Source organism: Anticarsia gemmatalis, chromosome 8 (genome assembly GCF_050436995.1).
Source record: "Anticarsia gemmatalis isolate Benzon Research Colony breed Stoneville strain chromosome 8, ilAntGemm2 primary, whole genome shotgun sequence".
In the NCBI taxonomy this organism is placed as follows: Eukaryota; Metazoa; Arthropoda; class Insecta; order Lepidoptera; family Erebidae; genus Anticarsia; species Anticarsia gemmatalis.
Genome location: NC_134752.1, coordinates 9,432,743 through 9,458,455, shown reverse-complemented (window position 1 = coordinate 9,458,455; position 25,713 = coordinate 9,432,743). Strand labels below are relative to the sequence as shown.

At 34.9% G+C, this 25,713-nt stretch overlaps 1 protein-coding gene across 1 annotated transcript in view; it reads left to right on the top strand.

The window, feature by feature from the left end:
* The first annotated feature begins 1,407 nt into the window (after nucleotides 1-1,407).
* Nucleotides 1,408-25,713, top strand: part of LOC142975010 (extracellular serine/threonine protein CG31145) — a 109,819-nt gene continuing 85,513 nt past the window's right edge. The window contains exon 1 of the mRNA XM_076117623.1: nucleotides 1,408-1,684. The gene's annotated coding sequence lies outside the window, so the exon portion shown is untranslated. The remainder of the gene's footprint in view (nucleotides 1,685-25,713) is intronic.

Sequence of the window (25,713 nt, the reverse complement as noted above, 5' to 3'; positions counted from 1 at the left end):
AAGGATACGCGAAAGTACAGAGTCATAACGCAGTAGGTAAGTAGGTACCTAATTGCAATGATTTTCAATTTTTTCGAAGAACCTTCGTGTTTACTAATAATTATCATAAGTAAAAAACACTATGTAAAAAAGTTAGCTTCAATTCGAATCAGTTAATAACTGTATTTTTTATGAATGAAAAGTAAAGTTTTTCATTCCCTAGTTACAAAGTAACATGTTCATTTCTTAACGCGGTTCCTATTCGCTTTCGGCGCCGGCCGCCCGCCCTCCTCCGTTACAGTCCAATGAAAAAACTGAACAACATTGGGCGGGCTCCGACCAGTTTTTGAGAAGAAAATTAAAGGAGCAGTGAAAATACAGGAGGCGCTTTTTTAATAACATGTAGAAATAGTAATGGCATTAAAATAGAGTAATGTAGGTAACTTAGGTAAATAATCTATCACATTATTTTCCAAATTTTATATATTCATGATAATATAGGTCTGACGACCTGTTAAGGATTGTTATCGTATTTACCGATGGAGTTTCTAACTTCTAATTTAAATAGATATATAAATCTACTGAAACCTTAATATTATTTCGTCTGTATGATCACGTATTTACGTAAATTAGTATCTATTGCTAATTTCGATCACTAATACCGCAAAATAAATATTGGTAAATGCAATTAATATACCGTGAACGACCTGAAGCATAGAAATTAATAATCCTTAGCGGACGTCCATCAACAGACCGGCCTCGTCAAGGTTGCTTCCACTAATCATTGACCAATGCTATGAGCCCCTAAATATAAAAAAAACTTAAATATAACTCAAGGTATAGACATTATTACATATTCAGTAGAATGTTAAACAATCGTCCGAGGCCTCTACATTACATAATAAGCCAGCAGACAGATTGCACAGTTTAGTAGACATTGTACGTTTGAAAAGTACACTTGTAAACATTTCTTGCCGTTAAAAATAACATAAAAATAATCTCATTCATTTATATTTGTTTTTATTTGCGTTAAAATATTTTACAATCAAGTAAGTTACAAAGTTGCAGAAATATGCTCAGCATAATATCTTAAGAAGGAATCCCGGATGTTTTCAATAAAAAAAAATCGTGATCATACTTTTATTGACTAAATCTGTAATTGTATAAATATATAAACGATTCTTGTTTTTCACTGTCAACCCGTCTAACACACAGACACTTAACCTTTTATTAACAATTTTGTTTCCAATAGAAGTGGATTTAGAACTTCCGTAGGCGCTAACATTAGCTTACATGTAATAGACCTTATATTTCAGAGCATTACGTAGGAATTCCTGGAGCAAGGATAATAGGGCAGCCCCACGTTAGGTCTGTGTGTATACGTCTACGGCCAACGTAGTGGTATACACGACGGAACGAGGCAAAATACGTTTTTACTCAGTAATAACTGCGAAGCTACACGGACCGCGCGCCTTTCCTCTCGCGTGCCGCGTAAACGTTTACGTTAACTTAGAAAAACTTTTTAAATATCCTATACAGCTTGTTATTTTAGTTTATATCGTGCAAGTGTTGAATTAAGACTTAACAAGGAACTCTACGTTTATTGAACTATTATCTCACAGTTAAATCCATTTATTCACTCAGCTGTCATTGTTTTGATTAGGAAACGTCGCAGTGTACGTCGCCGGCTGGTCATCCACTGCAGGTATGTTCAGTGTTAAAATATGTGCAGTTTAATAAAAAAAGTAGTGATAATGAGACACGCGTTTTGCGGAAAATCATAGTAGTTGAACAGCAAATTTTCTTTCGAATTAGGTGCGCATTCAACTCAGGCGTAAAGTCTAGGAAACTATTGTGGTTTTAAGCCGCAGAACAAAATTAAAAAGAATTTCAATTTGTTTATGTTTTCTTATTATATCACAATCAAGTGGAAATAGGCTTATGTATACTTTTTTTCTTATAAGTTGCAAGTTGTTTGCATCGATGATTAGATAACTTAATTCGTTTTCTTGATTATTTACGGAGCGCACCAAAATAAATCATTGGTTCATATAATTAAGTTTCTACATAATTATATTCTATTTCAATAGTAATAAAAAAACACGAACTTTTTGGCGAAGTAAATTAAACCATGTCATACAAACTTTGTTTATGTATCAATAAATATTGAAAGCCTTGTTTAATCGAAACTGAAGAAGCATCTATGGATATTTATTACTTTCTGCACTTGTTTTACGGTGAGAATAATAGCAACAGACAAACAATTATAAATTAGCACCTCTTGCGTGCATTCTTCATAGTTACCAATTAAAAAACACCTGTACTTCTTTCAAAGTAGTTATTATTTAAACACAATAGGTACGTGAAGTACAACGAAACAATAATAAGTAATTTTGTTGTGAATGACATTGCTAATAGGCCGAGCTTGGTCTAGGTCAATGGCCGAATGGCATTCACACATTTACACTAAATATGTACTTAATTAAAAAATGAATGGTGATTTATTCGTGGAATAGGCCTACGCTTTTTTTACCTTAGCCTGTAGCAGGAAAAATATAACAAAAATTGATTACGACCGTGTTATAGATTGCATATTTGTATAATGTAAACATACTTAATTAAATCTATGAGAGTGATGACTTAACATTTCTAGATTAGATTTGAACGCGATACTATGTTTTGTATGCAAACTTTTTTATCGTAATGCCACATCATTGATAGAAGTTTTTCAAACTTGTATGTTGAATCATATATAAAGAACACTAAGCTTATAGAAGAGTATACAGAAAACTTAATAACTAATATAGGACGTTGAAGCAGGCTTAAAAATCTAGGTAACCTGACAACATAATATTATTTAGTTGAAAAGTTGGATTTCATACTGGATAAAACGCTGACACAATATGGTACTTTTACCTCATGAAATCTGTCAAACTGAACGGACGTTGCAGGTAGAAGTAGTTGCAGCTAGTAGTTGTATAGCTTTATACTTCGAAGCACAATAGCAAGCTAGCAATTAACAATAATAACATAGGTATAACAATAAGTTCTATTAACCAAGCACGTAACGCTAGATTACTATCAAGATTCTACATAAATGCATATGTGTTTCACACTTTAATTGTACAATAAATGTTTACTATTGACAATAAATATATCCACCAGTGTTTTATCAGCTGTCGTAAAATATAATAGAGTCACTTTAAATTCAACTGCTGTGACGGTAATTATGAGTCTCTAGAATTATATTAATATGATCCCTGAAGGGACAAGCGGTGTTACGTTACCACTTTTAAGGTCGCAATGAAAGAATCCTGGTCATCAGATGCGTATAATATACGTTAAAGGTGTTTTTAGTACTATTTGCTAAGAGATAAAAATTATCAAAGTTTTCGGATGTGAAGGAAGCAAAGGAACTTTGTAAGGATCGACCAAGCGGCGTTTTCTAGTTTATGCCTAATCCCATGCGTAAAAGGCTTGATTTTAAATGCGTATGTAAAAAATAAAAGGTTTAAATAGTAAATAATGTATGTATTCTACGAAAATACGTATCGATCCCTTGACCTGGGAATATAAATTCAACAGGATTATTCTTAATAGAGTTTCACCGAACGTTAACAGAACTATGGGGTATCTTGTAAACATCCGGATATGTCGTTTAGAAACTCGAGTTAGCAGCAAGGCGCAGTGGTTTGAATTCCTTGCTTGTATCATTAAACGTATTTCGTCTAAAAATGTCCATGTTGCATCGTAAAGATTTACTAGAATGCAATGAATTTCATTGCACAATCGTCGCAGAGGAGCTGTGCTCTTTTTAATCCTGTTTGATTTGCATACGAACACACGATTTATGTTTTTACATAAAAAGGTTACTTAATATGAGATTGATATCGAAAAAACCAGACTTAAATGTTTTATTTTTGTAGTTTTGCATCTCAAAGTTAATAACAGTCATAATATTATTTTTACTATCGCAGTTCTTGCACTATAGATTTAAAACATAGTATAAAAAGTCCATTATAAACAGATACGTGGAACCATAGCGTGTAGACAAACTAATAGCAGACAGTGATTCAGATTGCAAAATAATGTAACACAAATAACCTGTCTGAACTTAATACCCATGTAGACACTGGTTTTATATCTAAATGCAATGTCTACTTGACAGGACAGGTACTATTCGTACCTCGGATATATATCTATACTATATACTATAATATTATAAAGAGGAAAGATTTGTATGTAAGTATATTTGTTACGACTTGACGCAAGAACTACTGAATGGATTTTCATGAAATTGAGAACACATACCTATAGTTTATAACCTAGATGTTAATCTACATTTACCGTATGTTAACACATAGGATGCTTTTTACTCCAGGAAATGTATTCACGCGGTCGAAGTCGCGTGCAGACCGCAGTATATTATATTCACTTTACATACAAACTAGTACGTAAATAACCTGTTATTATGTACATTATGAAAGGCAGTTTAGATACCTAGACCGTGGAAAACTTGTGCATAAAAATATTTATAGAAGGGAGTTAAAAAGTACCAAGGTTGAAGGTAGAGTATTAAAAATAAAATCATATTGATTTTCCACGTTATTACTCGCGCTTACCACTTATCGGTTACTTAACAAACAAAATGGCATTGTTAATAACTGGCCATTATTCTCATGCATTACTGATATCATAATATAACGGTAAAGAATACCTTTTAACTAATAATGGCTATGCTTTAATGTGCGAATAGCAGAACGGCCTTATAATTAGGTAAATAGTAAAAGGACATCTGAGAGGTTGATTCTAGAAAAGAATATTTTATGCTTGATCTCAGGTCTTCAACTATCTCTGTGGTTAATTTCATCAAAAGCGGTGCAGCGATTCAGAGGTTTAGTCGTGAAAATTTAACGGACACATTTTTTAATTTATTGTATTAGAATCGGTAAAGCAAATAATCCTGTTCCCTGCATTGTTTCGACACTCGAAACTAAAACTATGATTTATATGATCACAAATAACGAAATTTATTTTTATTAAAAAGTATTGGAGAAAAAGATTTCCCGCTTTTTACGGTTGACCTACATCTAGAAATAAAATTGATTTGGCGTAACGTACTGCTTGTATTATTACTGTTCTATTAAATTCTATATGATGGTTGAACACCGAGTAGTCGTAATTTTTTACAGCTGTATAAAGCAATAAATTGACATATTTTTAAAACTTACCGTTTGTGTTGGCATGCGGGCATGAGAAACATCGATACTATTAGCCAAAGTACTTTTGTTATAATATCGAAACTATTGTAAATATTGTCCAATATTTTTATTAATATTCGAATATTGTCCAATATTTTTGAAACGTGAATAGCTTTTGTTTGTTTGAGCTATAATTGTTACGTATCACTTGTTACAAATAGTGACACTGGTAGGCTATGTATTTCAAATTCAATATTACATTGTATTCGGTACAATGTTTTGTATGAAGGAATTCTACATTCAATATTTTGATATGGTTTTTACTTAAATTTTGAATATAAATCTACCTAGGTACATATTGAAATACACGCGTGTCGAGTTGCATACAGATACGCATCATTTACAAGAATGAAATGTAAAAATAAGCAGTCGTACAAATTGATTATAACGTCGGAAACAAATTAAAAATGCATTAATGCGTTTCAATTTCGTAGCCATCGACGTGTACCGTAAGAATAATTGATTTTAGTTTATAAGCTAGCTAGGTTTGTTTCAGCGCATGCCATTGCGTAATCAAAAGCATATAGCTTGTTACAATGGCACCCTGTGCAGTTATAAACACGACGGTTGGCTGTTTACAAATTGTTGCATTACTAGCAATTTCTTGACTGTTCCACACCTTTTGATTGTTGTAATTATGCAGAATTTTCGTCGTCATTTGCAATTTTTCAGGCAGCGATATTTAGTTTTGGAAATTTTGTCACTATGTTGCAGCTATATCATATTGAACACGTTTAGCATTTTTAGCATTGGTATTAATTCGCCGTTGGTTGATAGTATTAACTATACTTATCGGTCAATCGGTTGTCTATAGAAGAAATCAATGGTGGTCCAATCCACGATCTTTTGATTTATTTAGCAATATAACACTCTCACTATACTTAATACATTCTGGTCACTCTGTTTGGTTTCTATAGTAATTAATATTTTTTCTCGACGATAAAGTCAACTTCGTGCAGAAATTAAAACGAAGCTTTAAATTAATACCATGAGCCCCGTCCCGCCTACAATTGTAATTTGTTTTATGTTACTCAGTTGACTTAAATGTAATACTAAGTACAGTTGTAAGTCATTACAGACATCTTGAAAATTACAGTAGCTCAAAACAAAACAAAATTAAATCTCAGTCACCGTGTCATTAACTTTGTTCTGTTTAATGACAAAGCACGTATAATAGTGAGGTTGCATATCAAAGCGTCCATTTTTTTCATGTTCCACTTCCGACGAGAAAATTGTGGTGTCTATGGTGCAATTAGACCTCCTTGGTTGCTGTCCACTTAGTATCGGATGACATGCTACATCGAGGTGGAGAAATGAGGGCTAATTATCCCGGTCGCTCGAACATTACGACAATTTTTACAGTTAACCGTAAATGGGAACGTTTGTCTACACTGCCTATGATACGTGATGTATTTTCTTTCAAAAGTCAATGTACCTACTTATATTCTAATTCAGCTTTATATGAATGAAGTTCTCTAAATTAGCTGCAACTTCTTTGGATACGTTGTTGTTTCGTTTCACATATCTTAGGGGTGACTTAATTAACTTTCAACCATCACTTAAATTGTTTACTTGATGTATTCACCTCACTAATATTGTATCAGCTGGTGATAACAACAGGTGCATTCTAGTCAAACACTTTCAACAAAAGACCTATAGTACTGGTTAATAGGCAATCGAGAACTACTTGTTATTACCACATTACTCGTATTTCAGACCCTAAATAGAACACTTGTTAGAACAAGAATTAAAGGTTTCGCAAGTTTATCAGACTATGTTTATTATTATTACAAGCAAGTAAGGCTGACACAATCCTACGCTAGAGGCCGGGTTAGGGCTTAATTACACTTACACACCAGCGCTCTGGCTACCGGATGTGGGACTATTTGACGTAACGTTTAATTTCGTTCAATGTTAAACGGATTTTTACTGAGATAAATATTTTAAACTGTGGTTTATGAGGTTTATGGAGGTTACGGACAACAATTATTTATCTTAGAATGGCTCTATGAATAGGCTAAAATATTTATTGTGTTTATTTTAGCATTGTTGTAAGAAGGTTTACAACCATTTGGGTAAAGTAAGAATCAAATTGAACTAGAAAATATTGTGTTACCATAAAGTATCGTTGCAGTTTATTTTGTCGATCTTTACAAAGTAACCTGCATTAAATAGTTTTAAAATCTTAATAAAACATTGAAAGTAAACGTTCGAATCATTAGGAAGCAGAAATATGTACCAATGTTCGTAGTGTCTCCATAAAATTCGCTACTTTGAAAGATCGTATTCGAGTAACGAGGTCATATTACTCATTTATCGAAACGACATTACAGTCATCAATGCTTAATGTTGCTCTAGAACAGTGGTTCCCAACTGGTGGTCCGTGGACCACTAGTGGTCCGCGAAAGTCAAAATGTGGTGGTAAAATTTAAAATTTTCAGGATGATTAATACACTTTACCTTTAATAAGTATACTAACATAGTGGTCCTTGCTAACAAGAATAATATAAAAGTGGTCCCTGGTGACAAGAATAATATAAGTGGTCCCGGACTAAGAAAGGTTGGGAACCCCTGCTCTAGAACAACTCCAGCTCTTTAGATATAAGGCCAGCGGTGTTAACTTGTGAACGGCTAAGTGCAATACATCCATTAGCCATACGAATATCCTACTAATATTATAATTGCGAAAGTCTGTGAGAAATTGAGGATGTTTGTTATTAAGTATGCATGTTATCTATTCTTTCAAGAAAAAACGATTGGTCGGATTTGAATAAAATTTGGTACACTGACAGCTGATAACGTAGGATACTCTTTACCCCGGGATTTTTTTTCACGCGGACGAAATTGCAGGCAGAAGCTAGGTATAAATGCGACAGCCAATCTGAATGTCGGTTTGTGACGCTTTCAAGATAAAACCCTTGAATCGATATTGATAAAATTTTGCAAGGACGTAGTTGAAGACCGGAAATAAAAATAGTTTTTTTTTTTGCGAAATTTGATCAACTACTGAGTGATGCGGACTTTCGTACGCGAGACGAGCCGCGCGGGTGACTAGTATGAACACATATGGACGCGAACGATTCGCATTTGTACGATTTCATAATAATTCGTCGCTACGTAAGCCGTTTTTACTGGACAATGTTAATGTGTGGATATTAAAAATAGATATTTGTTCGTTTAATATTCACGTTTTTGTTAATGCGTGATCGGCTATTATTTAATGATTCGTTCGTTTTGGCGATGCTTATATTATAGGCAAACGTTACGTTTTTTAAGCTGATAATCAAATTGCGGTTGTATAAGTACCTGGTGTTTTTGCAGTAAAAACCTGAACGACGAAAAACCAATGATTTACCGGGAAAGCTAAATTTTATCAATATTACTTAAGTAGAAATCCGAAATGTTTTGTTTACTTAGTATCTTTATGGTCATACCTTAGGGACATTGACATTTTGAAGTTTTTAGTTCGGGCTTTTGCAGCAACATTGACACTTATTTATTTACTAACTGTAAATTATAATATACTACAATACTATTTACTTATAGGCTGGTTATCTAAAAAGTTTGTATCAAAATCTGATCAGCGCCTCTAGTGGCTGCCGTAGAAATTATTATTGCAGTTCATTTTATATGCCATGTTGTCGACACTCAACTGGAGAGAATGGCGCTAATATAAATATATTTTTTTATTCTACAAAAAGTTGAAGGAACTTTGCAAATGTATCTGATATTTTACGAGTATATCAGGGGTCGCATATTTATTAAGCAACATTTCCTCTTATGTATACATCATAAATTAAATGAATAATAAGCAGGTATTACTTAAATTGCTAGATTAGTACAAACTAAGTGCCTTAAGATAGCCATTACGGCAACGTGTTTACGGTGGTTGTGTAACTTGATAGTTTTCTTCGTTTTAAACTCGGCTGAATCAAGGTCGAAGAAACAGTCACTAAGCCGCCAGTGTTAGTTGTACAACTATCTATTGCAACTTTATAAGGTTTTATCTAGCTGTAATTATACAACTTGTATTCCCCAACTCGCAATTGGCCAGCGTGGTGGATTCAAGACCTCATTCAGGAAGGAAATCTTGTCCAGCAGTGGGACATTAATGGGTTGAATCGTAAAGTGCGTTAATATTACAAGTTAACTGTATTTAGAAATATTTGTAGTCGTTTAATTCTTTGTAGTAAATAAACATCTAAAAGTTTCGAACAACTCTCTAAAACAAAGTCTGTGACCTGTACCTATGACTAGCGTGGTTAACGCGAGGTCCTACAAGTCTTTTATTACGGAAGGAAAACAGCGACCATCATTAAAGCTTCATTTCGGATAAAATAAAACCAAGACAAAAGAGAGCGAAGATAGAGTTACAGTAATACGCAAAATGTATTGAAATGTTACATAAACTCATACTGTCATACTAATTCTAATCAGATCTTGCAAAAATCTACTTTCAAACTAGACTACCTAAATCCGACTGGTTCGTTCAGTCACAGGTAACAGTGAGTTACTCAATTAGTTTTTATTTGTTCTTACAATACACACGAATGCGAGAGAAAACAAGGGTTTTGACACTTGTCACATCGTAACGCTATTTCAAACTAAGTGTGAATAAGTGGTTATTTACCTAAAAACCTCGTGACATCGGAAATTGCACATCATCAAAACTGGTAGAGCTAAGCGGCTAACACTGGCTAGTTAGATATGTTTAGAATCGCGATTCTCTAACACTATTGACTATCGACGTTAGAGTTTGTATGAAAATCTAATCAGCGCCTCTAGCGGCCGCCGCAGAAACTATTTTTACATTTCAAATTCTCGATTCTCGATAGTAACGATTGTTGAGTATCGCGCTACTGATGTGATGTCTTCTGCATGAATCGCTATCGCCAGCTTTTGGTAAGGTATTATGTTAGTTTGATAGCCGGCAACCTGTATTAAGGATGACTGGTAGTTCAAGAACTGTACATTACGAAACTTCTGATCTTAATTATTGTACTGTAAAGATAAACTTTTTTTTTAAACAGTAGAACCTGTCTTCACCTGTGAAAGTCTGGATGTATGTAGGTATAGTTCGCAAGTGGAGCTGCTTAGTCATGTGACTTTCAATGTTAATCCTATACAACTACAACGTTTTAAAAAATTCCATATAAACAACAAATAACATTAGTTCTTAACTCGCATAAATAATCTTATTAAATACGGGTACCGTAATGAAACTGATTTGTCATTCATTATATTAAAAGTTTCCAAGCAAGTACATATATGAAGGCGTAACAACAAAAACGTACATAACGTCCCCGTAGAGCGAAAAATCACTAACTAACACCTAAGTGATTTTGAGATACGAGGTGTTTTATGTCTTAAATGACAAAAAAAAAATATAACTTTTTTCGAAGATTAGTTATCGATGTATGAAAGGTTTATTTTTGAAGATATATTAATTAAGCATATGTTATATGTATTAAACCACGAAAATAGTATATAAATTATTAACTGTAAAGGATAATTTGTTTTACCCCAAGTTTTACCTATTTATCTGTCACTTAGTTACTTTTCACATGTAGTTAGTTAGTTTTCGCATCAGCATTTAAATATTATACTAGTAACTAAAATCAGTTAGTTATTTTAGGAGTAAAACATATTTTACATAACTATGTCTTAATAAAATACCCAACTAAATAGACTTTGCTTATTTATTAATTTATTGCCTAATTTAAAACTAGTGTCCTATCAGTTGAAAAGTTTAAAAGTAAAACAACATTCAAAGGCAACATTTATTGAAAAAAAAACTGTCTTTAAGTATACAAAACCTAATTAAAACATAATGAACAAGAACACGTTACAAAATCATCAATAGAACAGCATTAATGATGTAGCCACATCATTTTCCTGTTCTTCCTCAAGCTAAGTGACGTCAGGCTCACATAGCCTATCCACCACATCGTTACTAACAGGTAAAGATTCATACCAAGGATAAAGTTTGCTTGGTGTGACACCTTTGACACAAAGATTTAACAAATCTTTCCTTGCAGGGGTGTATTTACCCTAGGGCTAGAAGGGCTATAGCCCGGGCCGGTTTCCTCTCTTGGGTCTGCATCTTGTCGTGGTGCTTAGTAGAATTGAAAGGTTGGGGAAACAGTGATCGCGAGTAACAAAAAATTACTGTGCGTGTCCCTCTGTTTGCAGAAGACACAGGTGCGGGACAGGTGAGCCGTCAGTGGGAGGACGGGCTCAGTAGGCACTCACACTGCCCCGAGCTGACGAAGAGCCAGGCCGCTGCCGCCCTCATCAACCGTCGGTTATCGTAAATCTCCGTCCGTCCATCCTTGACCGAGGGCCTTGCCTTAACCGGCTGAGTCGCGAGGAGACCACCTCTGTGAAAATCCCGAGTAACTCCAGCAGTGGCGCCCCCTTTAGGGGCCTTGCGTGGTCAGAGTTCATTCGCGCCAGAAAAACCAGACGCAAGCGGCCACTGGGGCACCTCCCGCCCTCCAGTAGTATAAGGGTCACCGGATTATGGGGCCTCTACCTCGGTGGAACGATACTTGCCACCACACTCGCGGGAACTGTTTGGATAATATAAATTTGATAACGAACCCAAATGATGTAAGTGGGAGAGGCGAGAAGCTCAAACCCGAGGAGATCGGGGGCAAGAAGCCCAGCCGTATTGACTGCATAGCATAGTTGCGGAGGGTCGGAGCACGCCCAGTTTTGCGCGACCCTCGTCGGTGAGGACGAGGTCGAAGGTCGCTCGGGAATCTGGTGTCGAATCCAACACTGGCTCCGACATGAGCGTAGTTTCGAATGCAACTCATCTATCCGAGAGTGGCCGCCTTTGGCGGTAGAGACGACTGCGCCCCGAGTCCGAGGAGTCGGAAGGGTCGGGGAAGAAAAAGGAAGCGCCGGGGAAGCAAGTGTCAGACAATGACCCTAAGGACAAATTCACCATCCAGCTGGCGGACACCATCCTCACTCACCACCAGGCAGTGGTGGAGGTGGCCGACAAATCCGGTCACCTCAAGGGTGACCTTTATAAAGTCCCTCAAAGACGCTGCCAGGAACATCAAACTGGCAGTGTCGGAGTCGAGCAGGCAGTATGCCACGAAGGAAAATTTGGCGCGTCAGGCCCAGAATTATCGCTTGCAAGAGGAGGTCGATCACATGTCACAGGCAACGGCATCAACCCCCGCGCCAGAAAAACCAGGGGCAGCGTCCGCAGCTGTACCTGCTAACGCATTCGCCACGCCACCGCCACCGCACCGCAGCTCACAGGTCTCCGGACCAAGGAGAAGCAGGGTAAACAGCCGCGTCTTACAGTGCAGTGGCTTCCAAACCGCCGTTCACTAAACCGACGGCTGCCAAAGAGTAGCAGTTCGTCGGGAAAAATAGCAAGGCGCCCAAGGCTACGGAAGCCGACAAAAAGGGCAAGAAAATCAAAATCAAAATCAAAATCAAATCATTTATTAATTTAGGTCAAATATTGACACTTATGATAGTCGTTACAATTACTGAATCTACCACTAGCTCGGAAAGGGGGTGGAGCCTTATGAGAAGAGCTAGCAAGAAACTCACGGCCACTCTTTTCAATCGCCAGAAGTTTTACGATGTGGTTGATACAATAATTGATCATGCGAGGAGCTGCCAACAATCAGCGATATAGACTAAAAGTCAATTAAGGAAAATGAATATAGTTAGGTTATTTATTAGTCTCTGATCATACCGTATGTTGGGAGCACCTACTAGCATGTGATAATAAGAATATGGGCAGCAAGTGAGCACATTGGTTGTGAACAATATAAAAGAAAAAAAGTGACAGTTTTATGATTAACATCAAATTGTATGACATCACCTATTTGCATCATTATTTGCCCATATTTTACAATATTTAGACCTACTGCTACTGAGTTTATACAATTTACGGCAAAGTTCCCTAATTTCAAAGAATCCTAATCAAGCGAGCGGCTAATCCCAAGAGCTATTGTCGTTTAGATACTCATCAATTCTGTAATAAAAGAAGAAGGAAGAAGAAGGCGCCCAATCTTCGGGCTCCAGCTGCAGCTGAAGGCGGCAAAAAGCGGTGCGACATATAGAGACGTTATTAGGGACGCAAAGGACAAAATAAACCAAGCCGACAATGAAATAGTCCGCTTCAGGGTTGCGGCTACGGGAGCTCGAATGTTGAGCTCCCAGGGGTCAGGGACCGGAAAAGCGGATGCCCTGGCCTCTAAATTGAGGGAAATTATCGGGGAGGACACCTTCCGAGTGTCCAGGCCCACAAAGACCGCGGAACTGAGCATTACAGATCTGGACGACTCAGCCTGCCCAGAGGTGGTGAAGGTCGATTAAAGCCGATTTAATAAATAAATGATCAGGACAATGTAAAAAACTAATTTGTTAAAAATGAAAATGAAGTTTAGTTTTTTCATTCCTTGATGGGGCGGAAAGCTAGCGGAGCCCAGGGCGCGCCATCTTAAAATACGCCTCTGCGAATGACTGCAATAATGCGCGGGCGCGGCAGGGTCCTAAGGTCAAAGGGCGTAATCTCACTAAGTAGCATCGTATCACGGGACATAGTTACCAACCTTTCATCTAGTAGTGTTTTTGCTGAGTGAAAAGTAGCCAAAACATTTTAATTATAATACTCTAATGTGTTATGTCATCTACAGTCAGGGAAAATATTAACCAGAACACTATAGTTAGTTGTCGTTTTTTCTTTTAAACGTCTGGTCTTAAATAATATAGCTCGAAAAATAATTAATGGTAGTTAGTTACTTTTCGCACAAAATATCACATACAATAAAATTACTAAGTCACTTTGATGAGTTTTCGCATTACTATTTTTTAAGACATGCCTATAGGGAGTAATGCGGAAAAAGTAGATAAGGAACTTTAATGCGTAGGTATCTTTTTCAACAAAGAAGAGAAAAAGTAATCAGGTGACTTAGTTACTTGTAACTCAACTGTCACAAATCAAATAATGTACTTAATTAAGTCTCGCGATTTACATTTTTCTAAATAATTACGTTATGAATACGAGAGTAAGACAGAAATATGGAGAAAAAATTACTGATTTTATAGGTATTTATAAGTCGATTTTGAACATTTTGTTACTTAATGACTTTTCGTTCTACGGGGACGATAATAACTGTTCCGATCTGAATTAGATACATTCATGGAACTCACGATTCCTGAAAAGGCCGGATATAATGAACTCTAAATACAAGGAATTAAGCGTAATGGAATACGATGACAAGCACCACTGTATCGTAGATGTATTATGAAACCTTAGTGTTGATGATTGACTTTGGAGCCAAAAACGAGCATATTTTTGTAAAGTAGCTCAATCAAGTAAGTGGTCAAGACGGGATGTAGGCAACAACTCTCTCGCTGCATATTATGCGTTCCATTCCTCAACGTAATGCATTTTTAGTAAAATATTATGTTCTAACCTGGAGTGCTAAAACTCTACTTATACGCTCTTCGGGATACCTCTAAACTGTGATAGTATCCAAATAATCCGTGATTGTCATCCCTGCTATATAATAAATAGATTACTGTCTAAGTGGATATCGCTTTTGAACTAATATTTACTGTTATATTAAATTTTACGAACATAATGCAAGATTCATGAGTTCCTTATTAGGCGCTGAAGTCATGTGTATCAACAAAAAACGTTACGTAACTGGTGAAAAGAAAAGTCACGCACACATTTAGTAGGTGAATCGTTTTACAGTTAAATTCGTTACACGGAATCTAGGGTAATGCAGAGTATTAATTACCCTTTTTCTACATTCATTGGCCCTTTAAGCGTTTTGCAAAATATTAAAATCTACAATCACAAATATCGAAAACTTAGTAAAATAATAAAAATTATAACTAGTAGTTTAATAATTTATTCTAGGGTCAACTATTCTTCGCGTTACCCTACACAGTCATATATATCAAAAGATGAACAATATGATCTATTTGTTGATACATTTAAGTTACAGAACATAGGCATCTTAATAATGAAAAACTTACACGTAATCTGTACTAAGGTTATTCTAGGAATATAGCAATTTCTTCGAATTAATATGCACAGAGTCAGTCATCAAGGTTGCGTAATTTTCAACTCTACAAAGGAGTATGCAGAATGCAAAAGCAGTACGGGGAACGTTACCACGGGCACATGATTAAATAAACGATAAAACGCGTTTAAATCTTTAGTCGTTATTGCCTAAAAATTGGAATGTGCCTATTAGTCTTAATTTACTTCTTTTTGTCTTATAAGTGGGTGAAACTGCAAGTGTAACCTAGTTGTAAAATAAACGTCTAAGTAAATAACTGAATTCACTCAAGCGTTAAAAAGAGCCTAAATCAAACAAATTCACAATAGATTAAGTATTATTTAACAAAATATTGGCAATAACCACGGTATTTCTCTATTACACAATAGTAGCGTAAAGTGACAAAAAGAAAGTTTATGTTGGGTCAGACTCGGGACGAATTTTGTGGTCACGGTCAGCTGAGTGACGACGATCAGCCTCTTTGTGGCGAATAAAAAAAATATTTGACCTACCAACTTACATTTGACCTAAAAATGTAAACAGTATCATTCGATGACGTTTATTATTGCATTGGTTAAGGTGGTTACCCTTGTGGGCCGTGGTTGGGAGTCTGATCTCCACAATTAATGAACATTTCTGTGATCCATAAATCGTTGTTTTCAGTCTAGGTGTACTTTGATTCTGTTGTTTGTATGTTTGTAAAAAAATCCGTGTCATACAAACACTTAACATTCTTAATGATACTTAAAACCAAATTATTTAATTTAGTTATTAATAAAGAAGAAAGATATGCTTTGATCAACCCGGAACTTTAAGTCATACAACGAGGCACTACAGAATATACGAAAAGATAGAAAAGTGTCGAAACTCTTTTAATATTAATATATACTGCGTTACATCATTTATTTAATTTACTTGTTAATTATACGGATATCAGTCTATTGGCTCATTCTTTTCTCTCACGATTGCTATAAGCCCTTTATAATAGTTGCTGTCACGGTCCACTGGGTGCCATTACTGAAGGAAAGGGACCGGCAACCTGTGGACAGCATTAAGGCTTTAGAAATATACAATTTATTTAAGCACTGGAATCATCTTTTCTGTAGTCAGGAATAAATTTTGTCAATGCAACACGGGTGGGAAAACAGCTGGATCGGTTTTGATGAAATTTTGGTAGTCTGTTTACCTATGCCAGCATAAGATTTTGTTTATTTGGTTTGGATAAGGTTGCAGGTAAATAATATTAAGAGAAAATTGTTCAAATCATGTACGATTTTAGTAAGAAATAATAGAATACTAGTCACTGAAATATCGAGGCACAATAACTTTGGTTTAAAGTCTCCGATTTTTGTTTGAAAAAAATATTTAAAAACGTAGTTAACATATTTTATAATAATGAAATTCGTTTTTGCGTGCCGTCCGGAAGAGTCATATTTAATTTAACTGATGACATATTGTTGTAGGGCCATTTGTCATTGAAAGAGAGATTTTATAATAGCGTTGGTTGATAAAGGTCGATTCGGTAAACACGTACAGTGTTTCTATCAGACTGGTAAATGTTCGGAACAGAATAGTAACGGCATAGGTCAAGGGAAACTTTAATAGACCTACGGAAAATATAATCAGGTACAATTTTGTTGTAATTGGTTTACTGGAATGGTTTAAGTAAGTGTAGATGCTGACAAGTAATATAATTTTATCATACTCATTACTTTTCCACTGCATGGAAAAGGTCTCCTCCCGGAATGAGGGACGACTGGGCTTTGAGTCCACCACGCTGGCTAAGTGCGTATGCAATTATAGATTTATCATTTAAATTAAGGATTTAGTTTTCTGCCCGTGACTTCTTGCATGTAGAAAGATTTTCCGGTGTGTCGTATCTTTTAATATCTTTATCCAGATATGGGCCAAATTTTAATCAGTCGTTTGCGGGAAAGTAGCGAGTGGATATTTGGCTAAAGACTCAACAAGCATTTGTAGACTTTAGTATTTATAATGTTACTTAGTAGGATGTTTGATTCCACTACTAAGTTCATTCACAATGACACATTTTTTCAATAACAAGATAGGTAAGAAGCGGCAATTAGCCTACAATTACAATAATGTTTAACCATCGTCTGTATGTCAATGAAGTGTAGTTTTTACTTGTTTTAGTAACATGTAACATCGCGTGCGCGGGTTACGTTATAAACACTTTGTGTATCGTATTACGTGCTCTTCCGCGGCTATAACACGATATTTGATGATTTTAGGACTATATCTTCAAGTAAATGGTTATTAGATTGATATTTTATGAAAGTCTTTCCGTTTAACGTCTTTAATATTGCATAGGCGTGACAAGATGTATGGATGTGAGCAAAAAAATTGTAGAGAAGTGGTGTTGTGTTTTTCACTCTACATAGAAGTTCGCTGTTTTCGTAAAGTTCTTGATCGATTAAATATCTAAGTTACGGAAAACTTACCGTAGATATTACGAAGATCTTATTTTCAGGTAAATTGTAAATAACAATCTCTTGAAAAACTACAAAATCAAAATGATGTTTTGTTTAAAATTTAAATGTAAAACTAAATCTAACGGGTTCTAAAACGTCCATTCCATTTCATACCTATACTCAGTATTTGAGTTTTAAATTACGTTACATTCGCTTGGTTTTTTGTACAACGTTTTTGTAAACAAAATGAAATTTAATTTCATTGAACCATTGTTAGATAATCTGTATCCGCATATTGGACATGACTTTGACGTGGTTACATTGTTATTGTCTTTGAAAAAACTTTGCTGTTGTATACTGTAGCGCGAATTTAGTCAGTATTATTGAGTATCAGGAGTTTGACATTTAAAATGTACTGCAAAAATAGTTCCTACGACGCCCGCTAGATGCGATGATCAATGTTTGATACAAAACTTATCAATAGCTAACCGGTTGTCAACATAATCGATAGTATTAAATCAAAAAATCTCCCGCCTTTTTGAGTTTTGATAGAGTAGATACGGTTTTTAAAACATTCTTCAACATAAAGAAGTCGTCACGAGGTGGAAGTCTTAGCAAAAAGCTGCATACAACCTCCATAAACATGACCTCGATTCATTTAATTGCTGATATTATAATTATGTACGGTACCTGTTTTATATGGAATAGAACACGTTTGTCTGCGATATTATGATTGAGTTTAAAATATTTTTTGAATGATGTATGCCTATTGTGGCTGTTTTAAGGCCTCTAAGGCTTCTTTAACTGAAGGTTTTACGAAATATCATTGATATGGATCAATTTATAAATAAATATATCTGAAGATTATTGTAACCTATTCATAGAGCAATGAGTAAAAACCGTAAGTTACGGTATTTTCAGCTTAACGAATGGTATGCTCGTTATTTTCACCGTTCCCGCCATAAAGTTTTTCAAAACAACGATCTCATTACGTCCGTTGCTAATCTAATAAGCAAAGAGTTAATGAATCAGTCGCAATCTCTTTTTAAAATACTTTTTTTTCTTTACTAGCGTTCCGAATGGATTGTCTGGCGTTCGCAATGCCAACTAATAACATGTGGGAACAGAGTAGATTAGAAGTAGGAAAAAAAAACTGTTCGAAGTTACGTAGACAGTGGTGAAGGTAAAATTGACACAGCTCTGCCCTCTAAGTAATCTGCATTTTAGAGCGAGTGGCCAGCTTTGCGAAATAGAAAAATAAATTAGTTAGTAGGTTTTGTACTTAGGTGGATTGACAGTGATTTTGATAGCGCTCTCGCTTGCGGTTTGGCTAGACGTTAGTTTTTTTTCTTATACGTTTAGATTTCATGGTTTCTGGGGTCAGCATTCAAGGATTTTTCCTTACTATTATGGTGCCACTACGGTTTCACATTTCCTTATAGTTGTTTTTCAACTATCAAAACTATTTATCATAAACCGCGATATTATTTTAAAACTATATTATTTCCTGGAGCGACAAATTTTGTCGTAAGCTCACGCACCGTCATAAGCATATTTACTTAAAGTAATGTGTTCTCAGCAGTAACCGAGTGCACGACCTTCACATTAGGCCACACAAATTCATCAGAACGAATCAAAGCGTCTCATTACAATGGTCAACCAATGACAATGACATTGTAACCAGTGACATCAATTCGTCACAATCGCAGAGACCCACATTTCATGTGCAGTCTCGTGACAAATTTTCTCACAAATAACACCAGTAGTTATGTATGGAACTTGAATTATGTTATTACATTGATCAAATTACATGGGTTATTACTGGATGTTGCGTCAAAATCTATTTTGGGATAATGTGACTATTTTTGTCACAACAACGGTATAGAGCTATTTTTTGTTTTTAAAGTGGAACCACACGTATTATATGTTGGTAGTTATTTACCAGATGTATTATGTTTACTATGTTTTTTACTTGAGTTGGCAATCTGCTTAAACGAATGTAGAAAAACAAACTTTTGTACGTACCCAAAAAAAAAATTATGATCAAGTATTGTCACTTAATCCCATTTTAATCTTTATTACCTACAGAAGGGGCTTTTACAACATTAGAATATCTTAGAAGGGTGTTTTATGAATCTTATATGGACATTCGAAATAAACACAGAATTTAATATGAATTAGGTCACATATCCAGAGACTAAGAAGAGCAAAGCAAAGAGAAGCAACAGATGGTGAAAGATTTTGTTGTAAAACAAATTGTTTGTCAACCACGTGTTGTTTGGGTACAACGTGCAACAGAATGTGTACCTAAACAGGCTTTAAGAATTCATAATACAATACGAACATTCAGCTTAAAGATGAACACTAGATACAATAAACGAGTAGTCTCGAGGCGTAAGCAGGACTATGGAGTGTTTGAAATGGACCTTTATACAGAAGTAAGTTCTTAGTAGCCAAGCAAAATATAGAAAAAACGATCAAGCCCTGATGCACTTACGACCTTTCAGTCTTGCAGTGTTTCCGAGGCTACAGTACTTTTTAAAGGAACAAAAAAGAATATTTGTCCATCCATTTTGTCTTCCTATTTTGATATACGGATTCGGGTAATTGTGTATTTTCTATCGACTATCAACAACCGGTTAACTACCGAAAAAAAATTGAAAACATCTTATCACCGCCTTTAGGGGTCACTATAAGACGGTGGTTGCAGTACTTTTTACATATCAATTTCTCGACACTCAATATATCGGCTGCAGAGAATCGCGCTGCTCATCACTGTAGGTTGTTACTTGTCATCTTGAAGTCATTGACATTTTCGGTGATCCCCACAAATAATCGATTTGAGGTTAATTATAGAGGAATTTCACAAGATCAACCTCGGAAAGTTTAATGTGAATGTGAAAGGGTTAATGACTGAAATTGATGAGCCAATTTTCTTTTTTGGTTAATCCTTACAAGTACTTTGAGTCGTACGTGGAATCGTATATTGATTGTGTTGCGGGCTTGTAGTTTATCTTTTGTCAATTTATCTATATAAATATTGTCTTATAGTCACGCTACCGAACTATTATAACATCCAATATATGGCCTGTAAAATATTTAAGCTTACATAGCTTTGTATTAATTGACAATATGCCTGCTTCTTTGACGATTCGACTAACCTTTCTTGAGCATTTATTACTATAGCGTAAATAGAAGGGGCCAAGCTAAAGTTTGCCAACAAGAGGCCAATTCTGATTAGGTATTTTATTGCTCTCACAGACGGATGATTAAATAAAAGAACAATCGTCTGGATAAGACTTACTTCTCCTGTTTACCAACTTGTTTGCAACACCAACAATAAAATAAGCTGCATGAGTGCGTAGGTAACTTAATTTCTCACGACCATGTCGAAATATGATAGCGATCGCGAAATAAGATGCGAAACTTTTTATCGGCCACGTTTTTTGTCTTATTTAGTCTCGGCTCGAGAACAATGTAAAAAGATTTTTGTCGTGGGTGTGGCGTAATGATAGTAAAGGAAAAATTTACTGCACTTATGTTTGTGACATGCTATGACGAAACTACACTCTGACCAGTATTCAAAATGGCTTGATGTTCCTCATATTTTTTACATTTATATGATAAACATTCATGAGACATCTTGAATTTTAGACATACTTGAATAACTGGTACCGGAATCTGTAAGTGATTCTTAGAAGTTGTAAAGCAAAAGGGTCACACGATACACGAAATGCAGTAGTTCAAGGTTACGACTTTGTACCTTTAATAAAAATATTTTTATTGGGTTGTGGTTATAATATGCAAATGCCAGCAGTAAGTTAAGTTTAAAAATACAATTTAGTAAATTTCCTACACCAATATTCTAAATTTGGACATTGATGTCCCGCGAATCTGAATCAGATTTCGCCAATGCTCTGTCAGTTTATATTCGAACGCAACATTATAATCCAGCCATTGATATCTTAGCAGGCTTTGACAATCTTGCTGCGCAATGTCTGTCATGTCGTAATCGACGCATTGCTTTCAAAACTGTAATACTGTCAGGTTTCTGTTGCGTCCCCCTTCGATGAGTTCAACACAGCTATTTGTTAGTCCCGTGGCGGGGTCACTCAGAACAATTGATTCATTGAGTCTCTGCGAATGTCCTTCTGATAGGCCACCTATCATTCGTGTCGTTTGCAAGATTTATGTGAAGATTATTCGGCTATCTTCTATATCCGGTTTAGGTAAGTGGGAATATATTATCCGTTTTATTTTACCATTGTTTTCGTATTTTCAAATCGGAGACGTGAATTTTTGTTTTCTATTTTGGCAGAATTTTAAATACAAGTTATTATATCATGACAGTAACATATTCGTATCTTTACTTGATAGTGTCCTTTGTTTATTATTATCAAACATAAGTTTAATTCCGTGTTATTCAATCTGTAGATAATTGTTTCGGAGAAAAAATACAAACTGCTATAACAGATGTTTAAGTATAATTCAAATACCGGTAGCTTTATGAAAATATTAGGAATAGCTAAAGAATGTAGTTATTACCCGAGTATGTTGTACTTGTACCTAATAAACTGAAAAATAACTTTTAGTTTCCTTTTAACGACTTGTTCTACCAAGTCATTATGACTGAAAATGTTATACAAGCAAAAAATACTTGTCAGAATATTTTTACGACTTCAGTTCGTTCAAGTCCGAGATAATCGTTTTGTGAAGGAACTAAATTTTATTAGTTGGAAAGGAAATTGAATGGGTGTTTGTATGAAGTAATTTGCAAGTGAATAGATTGGCCCTGTGTGCGTTAGTTTGATTTGCATTTGAGCAGCGCACGCGCCTCTCTGCATAATCAGTCCCCGATATTCACCCCACATGTACTTTTATTCTATTGTAGTTTTTATGGCACAAAACCGGTTACAGGCATGTCTATTTAAACGAATTTTACTTGGTTATTAATGTTATATGAAGACCTAAATAGGTACCTAATAAATATTTATAGGAACTTCTGAAAAATACAATTATAGCGTATTACTCAAAATTATTTTTCAGGCTATATTTTCCAAGTTACACAAACTCCACAAATACACAATGATTTATAGATTTTTTTCTCTATATTCTTTTACAAGTCCATCACTGACCGGACACTACATTGATTATAAACAAATTATATTGCAATCAATTATTTTCCACGTTGTTATTATATCTTCGTTATCTGGGAATAGATTATGACACAACTTTCTCCTGCTTTCTGTGCTGAGGAGACAGTTCCGTAAAACCTTCTTACTTAAACTGTCATTAATACTGGCCATTTATTGATAAGATAATCGCATAACGCCATTAAGTTTTATTTTTTTATTTTTTTTAGTATATGACGTTGATCTTTTTTTTTTAACCTTTCCAGCCATATTCAAAGTTCTAATAGTGTTATAAAAAAGTTTCAATATTTACTTTATTGAAAAAAAGAAATATAAACACCATGTTCGATGTGTATTATTCTGTAAAAGCTATTAAATCCTCTGAAATAATTTGCACACGCAGATTAATGTCATAATATCGGAGCTTTGTTCAAAATAAAATATTTATCGCTTTCGTCGAATCATTCCGTAATAAGCGAAAAAGGGGAATTATTATCAGCAATTAACGAGTGATTGTAGTTTTTGTTCTATGTGTATCCGCAACATCACGCGTTATAGCAGATACGTTTTTGCTGCTTTCGTAAACGAGTAATCTTTATAAATACAATTACCTCATTCATTACGTTATTGAAAGAGGTTTTAATAACTTAATGTAATTTGTTTGAATCAAAATATCAGTTTTGTGATATTTAGGTCACAGAGAATTGAGTGCTCTAAGTTCTAAGGTATCTCAAATATAGGTTATCTCATTAAAACAGCGATTAAATTAATCCTTAAAATTTAAACTTAGGGATGCGAGTAGGGATTTTTTAAACCTAGGGAATAGATAAATGGATAGATAATCCTTCGCAAAAATACTACCAAAATAAAACTATAAAATGATCTTGAAATACACTTTACTACAATTGTGTACTACGTCATCTGTGGCGTCGGAACATCAATTGAAAACTAAAAATACCATGAACAAGGTTTACGAGATCACATGAACGGGTCGTGAGTAACCTTTAATGAAATTTTACGCACAGACCTACAGGCCTACGCTCGCTAGTCAAAATAAACATTCGTTGCGAAGGTAACTGCGTACAATGTTTGTTACGAATGAGTAAATGCGGTGATACAGCCATGATGGTATTCACGCTACATTGTACTTTCTTGCAGCATAATTTTTAGGAATAACCTTAAAAAGATTAACGTTTAAAAGTATTAAGTTACGAAACGGTTTACTTCATCTTTATAGCTAACCTAGAGTCCTGCACTAAACTACTAATGCCCGGTTTTTGAGGCACATTTAGCGGTAGTTTTTCTATACAAACTGTCATGTTTTTATGAGCTTAAACTCTATAGAATAGATAAACTGCCGCTAAATGTAGGTACTTCAGAAACCGGGGGTAAATGCTCAAATCAAAGAAAATTTACAATTTTTTTATCAATAAATTAGATAGATACAGAACTATGTATAGGTGCACTTCAAAACCTCAGCTCTTTCTTTTTCAAACTAGAAAGGATATTTTATGTTATTTGAGCTACACAACTGAACAATATCTAATAAGAATTAAATACTTTGAAATTCCAAGAAACCTCTTTTACTGCAACCTACACCTGACACCGTTATTGTTTATTTTTCTTTAGAAAACTTACGATTTTCTTGCGATAAGATCTTCGTTTTATAGATCATAATTGACATATTTTCTTCCATTTAAAACTGGATCTTCGTTTCATAGGTCATAATTGAGATATTATTTTCTATTTAAAACTGTTTGTTTTGAAAGCATTGCGGTGGAAATTATATGTAGGCGGTCGTCATGGACGCCAACGCTTCGTGAGGCTCCATTAACTCATCGGGTCACTAGACTGATTACATAAACGTGATGTCGCTCACATTGTTTGTTTATGATTGCTCTCGTATATTGTTTTCTTGATGACACACATAATAGCTGTTATTAATTACTTGTGCTCTACATAATTCTTTGCATAAAACTACTTTATTAAAACTAAAAACGGTATAAATATAGACAAAATAGCGACGTTACTACCAGTCACAGCAAAAACAAGTGCATGTATCCATTTGTTTCTAAATATCGTAATTTTTTTGGTTATATACAAAATTTACTAAGTTTTATAAAGATTTATAAAGATGTCTTATAAAGAGTTAAAGCGACTTTAGTCGATGCATTTCGATCGAAACGTCGAGCAGTAAATAAGGTATCGCAATCTTTAAAATTCTCAACGTGTTAAAGACCCGTTTAGCAATTAAGTATCATGCATACAAACCGCGATAGTTAAAAACTCTAACATAAACCTCCAAAATATATAAAAAACGTCCTTACACTTACACAAATAATAAAACTACACCATGCATCCTGTTTGCTCAGCAGGCTGACGAAGACTTTAATGCAAGTGCTAAAAAAAGTAAATTATGCAGTCGTCGCACGTTTAACTGCAAGAAAAAGAATACTACACAAAAAGTAGATATTATCAAATGTGGGAATTTATTTTGTAATTTGATCAGTTTAAGTCCTTTACACGTTCATAAATCTTTTCCCTCTTTCTGGCCATTTAATTTATTGTTATGTTTAGATGATAAATTATAAGAATTTGTTATAATTAAATTAATTTATTTTGTATATTTTTATTTATATATCACTGTTTCACTTTTGGACAGGAGTCTCCATGAGAGCGGTGCATAACTATTGTTTTTAACAAATACAATGTTATACCAGCTTTTATTTATCTTTACTCACACTTATGTTTGGATATTTGAACGTAGATAGTTTATAGCTGATCCGCGCAACTTCGCTTGCGTCACCTAAGAGAATGAGTCAGAGTTTTCCCCGTTTTTGTAACATTTTTCGTTGCT